The sequence below is a fragment of the Zingiber officinale genome, chromosome 1B, assembly GCF_018446385.1.
Source record: "Zingiber officinale cultivar Zhangliang chromosome 1B, Zo_v1.1, whole genome shotgun sequence".
Lineage (NCBI taxonomy): Eukaryota > Viridiplantae > Streptophyta > Magnoliopsida > Zingiberales > Zingiberaceae > Zingiber > Zingiber officinale.
Genome location: NC_055986.1, coordinates 165,347,208 through 165,353,482, shown reverse-complemented (window position 1 = coordinate 165,353,482; position 6,275 = coordinate 165,347,208).

Genomic DNA, 6,275 nt, shown 5'->3' with positions numbered 1-6,275 from the left:
ACCAGAAAATTAAATTCCTGGTTGAAGATAAAGTTGGAGAAGTACGAGGAGACCAGCTGGCGGCTCGGCGATGCTACGTCGAAATGGTCCGAGCCGAAGCTAATTCCGCGCGGAAGACGCCACGGATCGAGGTGAACGCCATAACTGAAAAACCACCCTCTTTGGTTTACGAAGAAAAAGAGGAGGTGCGGATCCATCCGACCCGATCGGAGGCCACCACATTCATTATGGCCGATCTGGGGGCAAGCCAGAAAAAGGAGGTGATCAAATGTCTCCAGAGAAATTGCGACGTCTTCGTTTGGTCGACGCATGAGCTGCCGGGAATTTCGCCAAGTATAGCACAGCATGAGCTTCACGTCCGACCGGACGCTCGGCCGGTGAAGCAAAGGAAGAGGGACTTTAGCGCCGAACAAAATGCCATCATCCGAGCGGAGGTCGAGAAGCTCCTGGAGGCCGGGCATATAAGGGAAGTCCAGTTCCCGAGCTAACTCGCAAATGTAGTGCTAGTCTCCAAGCCGGGCAACAAGTGGAGGGTTTGCATCGATTTCTGGGATCTCAACAAAGCATGCCTAAAGGATTTCTACCCTCTGCCGCGGATTGATCAACTAGTGGACTCCACAGCCGGGTGCGAGCTGATATGCATGCTAGACGCCTATCAGGGCTACCATCAGGTGCCGCTCGCCCGAGAAGATCAAGAGAAGGTCAGCTTCGTCACAGCCGACGACACTTACTGTTACAATGTAATGCCGCTCGGACTGAAGAACGCGGGAGCAACCTACCAGCGCTTAATGAACAAGGTATTCAAGGAGCATATCAGACGTAATTTAGAAGTGTACGTGGATGATATTCTCATCAAGTCTGTCCGAGCGGATGATCTTTTTACGGACATGGAGGAGACCTTCCGAACGCTGAGGAAGTATGGAGTCAAGCTGAACCCTTAGAAATGTCTGTTCGGAGCAAAAGGCGGGCGTTTCTTGGGCTATATAGTGATCGAGCGGGGCATAGAGGCAAATCCCAGCAAGGTAAAAGCGTTGTAAGATATGCCTCCCCCAAGAAATCTAAGGGAGGTACAGCGCCTGACCGGGCGGATAACGACATTGTCAAGATTCATCTCCAAGACTACCGACCGGAGTCTCCATTTTTTCAAGATCCTACGCAAAGCTACTAAGTTTCATTGGGACGAAGAATGCGATCGAGCGTTTGAGGAGCTGAAGACATACCTGAACTCCTTGCCCGTGTTAGCCAAGCCAGCTGTAGGTGAGTCGCTCTGTATTTATTTATCCTTAACCGAGCGGGCAGTAGGCTCGGCATTAGTGAGGACGAGCGGTGAAGAACAACCCGTGTACTTCTTGAGCCATATTCTAAAAGATGCTGAATCTCGCTACACTGGACTCGAGAAGCTGGCTTTTGCTTTGGTCCTCGCCGCTCGGCAACTTCATCCTTATTTCCTGGCACATACAATCGTCGTCCGAACAAATAACCCATTGGGAAGAGTGTTGCTGAATCCAGAAGCATCCGGACGGCTCATCAAATGGACAACGGAGCTGAGTGAATTTGACATTCAGTATCAACCCCGTTCAGCGATAAAGGCACAGTCCTTAGCAGATTTTGTTACCGAAGTGTAAAATCCTGAGCCTGAAGCAATGTGGAAAATATTTGTGGATGGATCGTCAACTCGGCTCGGGAGCGGATTGGTGTGCTATTACTCTCTCCCCAAGAAGAACGGATGCACCTATCCGTCCGGCTGGACTACAAGGCCACAAATAATGAAGCGGAGTATGAGGCCCTCATAGCCGGCTTGTAGGCATCCTTGCATGTAGGAGCCGGTCGGGTGACAATCCATTCAGACTCTTAGTTGGCCGCCCAGCAGCTCTTGGGAACTTTTGAGATTAACAACGCTCGGCTCAAGCTCTACGCTGAGGCCTTCGAAAAGCTCAAGGCCCACTTCAGAGAAGTCATTATCCAGAAGGTACCCCGAGCAGAGAACAAGGCAGCAGATGAGTTAGCCAAGCTCGCAAGTTCAATATCACCGGTCATCATCCAGCAGCCAATTGAGCAAGTATCCTTGGTGGCGTACATTGACCGGATGGAGGGCCTCGCATTCCCGAGCGATTGGAGGACAGACATCATGGAGTTTCTGCGCTCGGGTGCAACACCGTCCGATCGGGAGGAAGCCCAGCTATTGAGGAGGAGAGTCGGTCGGTTCACACTCGTTGGAGACCAACTCTACAAGAAGGCTTTCTCCCGCCCACTCTTGAAGTGTGTGAGCTCGGAGGACGCAGAGTACATCCTCCAGGAAGTGCACCAAGGATCGTGCGGAGGACATCCGGGCGGGCGATCGCTGGCTAGGAAGATCCTGTTGGCCGGGTACTTTTGGCCAACACTGCAAGAAGACGCTGCTTGGACCGTCGCGACGTGCCTCTCCTGACAGAAGTACCACAACGTCTCCCACCGACCGGCGGAGGAGATGAAAGCATCTACTGTGTCCTGTCCGTTCGATCAGTGGGGAATGGATATCGTAGGTCCGTTCCCTATGGCGACCGGTCAGCGGAAGTTTCTACTAGTGGCGGTCGACTACTTTTCCAAATGGGTGGAGGCCGAGCCACTGGCCAAGATTACAGAGCAGATGGTCAAAAAGTTTATCTAGCAACATGTAATATGTCGGTTCGGCATTCCTCGCCGGCTCATATCTGATAACGGGCGATAGTTCGTCGGGAAGCAGCTCGAAGAATGGTGCAAAAGTTATGACATCGAACAACATTTTACTTCCGTGGCGTATCCCCAGAGAAATGGTCAAGCCGAAGTAGCCAATCGGGAGATTCTTCGCATTCTTCGGGCTCGACTCGACCATATGGGAGGAAGCTGGGTGGACGAGCTGTCGGGCGTCCTATGGGCTATCCGCACGACCCCAAAGGAGGGAACGGGCGTCACGCCATTCCATTTAGTGTATGGCGGCGAAGCAGTTATCCCAGTTGAAGTCGGCGTAGAGTTCGTCCAGATCCAGAACTATGATAATGATAATGTCGAGCGAAGGGAGATGGAGTTGGACTTGATCGACGAAGAGCGAGCCAAGGCGTCCGTCCGGCTGATGACGTACCGGCAGAGAATGAAGCAGAACTACAACCGGCGCGTGATCCCTAGAGCATTCCAGGTCGGCGACCTAGTGTGGAAGAAAGTAAAGCCGGTCGGGGACGTTGGCAAGCTGGAGGCTCCTTGGGCGGGCCCCTTCAAAGTCATCGAAAAGCTCCGCTCGGGTGCCTATTGTCTGGAGGATGAAGACGGACGGCAACTGGATCGACCATGGAGCGCAAATCATCTCTAGCCGTACCGAGCTGGGTGAGAGGTGCGCCGATGTAATTCATTTTATGTATGTCTTGGTCGCTTGTGTCCTTTTAATGCAGGAAGCAAAGTGATAAAATACATTTGGCATTATTCGTCGAACGCCGCTCGGCAGGGTGTCTATCGTCCGTCTTAAAATTAGCCTTGAAGGCCGTCGAGCTCCGACGTTAAATATCGAGAGTCAAACCGGCGACTATAAACCCTCCGGTCGGAAGACCGTCGAGCTCCGACGTTAAATATCGAGAATCGAACCGACGACTATAAACCCTCCGGTCGGAAGACCGTCGAGCTCCGACGTTAAATATCGAGAGTCGAACCGGCGACTATAAACCCTTCGGTCGGAAGACCGTTGAGCTCCGACGTTAAATATCGAGAGTCGAACCAGCGACTATAAACCCTCCGGTTGAAGACCGTCGAGCTCCGACGTTAAATATTGAGTGTCGCATCGGCGACTATAAACCCTCCGGTCGGAATACCGTCGAGCTCCGACGTTAAATATTGAGTGTCGCACCGGCGACAATAAACCCTCCGGTCGGAATACCGTCGACCTCCGACGTTAAATATCGAGAGTCGAACTGGCGACTATAAATCCCCCAGCCAGAATGAAAGATGCTTGAAGATAAGCGGCAGGGGAAAGTAGTGACAAGTCGTATACTACCTACGCCCGCTCGGAAGGCCTAGTTGGTCGAGTTGTGTATCATAGGCCCTGACCAATCACCCACAAGCATGCAAAGTAAAAACAAAGTTGCACAAAGATAAATTTTTCATTGAAACTAGAGAAATTAGGGCCGAGCAGCCGAATTACAAAAAAGGAAGTTTTTTTGGCCGAGCGGACGAATTACATGAAGACTTCTACTCCAAAAAATCATAAAGGTCCTTAGGGATGTTGTTGAGGAGCGCCGCATAGTCTTGGGCCGGGATGCTGGCGGAGTCAGGGACCTGACCCTTGGACTTCAGATAGTCCGTCGTGGCAGTGATGGCAAGCTCAAAAGCAGTATACATCCGCTTGCATACTTTTTCTGAAAATTCGGTAGAGCAGATGTGCTTCAACCTCAAGGCTGCGACTCGGCCGGGTTCCGCCTCTTGATATTCCCTGAAGGCAACTTGAGAAGCTTCGAGAGACTCCTGCAAAGTCTTCAGGTCATCCTTATGTTTAACCGCCTCGGCCGAGCGGCTCACCTTCTCGCCGTCCAGCTGCTCCATCAGCTCCTTAACCCGTTGCTCTAAGCCTCGAGCCTCGACGTTTTTCTTCTCCAGGTCGGAGATGGTCGTCTTCTTCCGATCGGTGGCAAGGCTTATCTTCCGATCGAGTGTCTTCACTTGTCTCTCAAGTTCTCCCAGAGTATAGGCCTGATCGGCCTGTTAGGATGTATACTAAAAGCCTAGCTTTTGGTATAAACATTTATCTAGAAATAAGAATCACATTGGTCAAATGTTTACATTTATGATAAATGTAGTTGTTCAATTAATTTATATTGTAGATAACATGGTGTGTGGTGTCACACACAGAAGATCATGTTATCGGTTCCTTATAAATTATAAACAGTAGCTCACGACCAAGATGGAAAGGAACAAACCATTGGAAGGTCGTAGTGTAATTAGGTATTAGTTTATCTTAATTATATAATTACACTAGTACACTTAGAGTGTATTGAGTAGGACCATTTGAGGTTGTTCCTTTTATACTGACTTTATGAAGGAACAAAGACCTCAGTTGTTATGGAAGTGTGTGCTCTTAATCCTAATATAATAACAAGCACATATATTTGATATTTATTTCTTTAATTTATCAATGGGTGAGATTTAGTTCGATGAATCAATAAGCCCGATAAGTTGGGAAATGATATCACTTATAGTGTGTGTTGTTGATTATAGAAGGAAACTGTGTCCTAGTGATCTAGGTTGAGAATGTCCCCAAGAGGAGCTCATAAGGATTGTCATGTTAAACCCTGCAGGTGGACTTAGTCCGACATGACGATGAAGTTGAGTGGTACTACTCTTGGAGCTAGATATTAATTAAGTGAGTTGTCAGTAACTTACTTAATTAGTGGACATTTGTTATCTTAAACACAGGGAGACTAACACACTCATAATAAGAAGGAGCCCAAAATGTAATTTGGGATTGGTGCGGTAGTTCAATAATAGTTCTTTAGTGGAATGAATTATTATTGATGAAATTAAGTTGTGTGTTCGGGGCGAACACGGGATGCTTAATTTCATCGGGAGACCAAAACCAATTCCTCCTCTCGGTCCCTATCGTAGCCTCTTAATTATAGAGTACTATACCCACCTATACCCACCTTCTTACCCATCCTATAGGGGCCGGCCAAGCTAGCTTGGAGACCAAGCTAGGGCCGGCCATGGGTATGTTCATGGGTGAATTCATGTGGCCGACCCTATTAAAATAAAAAGGAATTTTAATTTTAAAATTTTTCTTATGTGGATAATATAATTTAAAAGAGAGTTTAAAAATTTAAATCCTTCCTTTTATAAGATTCTACAAAAGATTAAGAGAAGAGTTAAAATCTCTTTCCTTATTTGTAGATTAAAAGGTTGATTTTAATTTTGGTAAAAACTTTCCTTTTAATTATATTCATGATTTAAAAGAAAGTTTAAAAATTAAAAATTCTCTTTTATTAGTTTCTACAAAAGATTAAGAAAAGATTTAATATCTTTCCTTATTTGTAGATTGAAAGGAGATTTTAATTTTTAGAGATAACTTTCCTTTTTGGAAATTATCCACATGTTTAAAAGAAAGATTTTAATTTATAAAATTTCTTTTTATTAACCAATCATGAAGGGATTAAAATTATTGGAGAAATTTTTATAAATTTCTTGAAACAAATTAGGAAGTTTTAATTTTTGTTTTAATTAAAACTCTCCTTGTTTTGGGGAGAAGAGTGGCCGGCCATTATAATTTGAAAAGAAAAAATTAT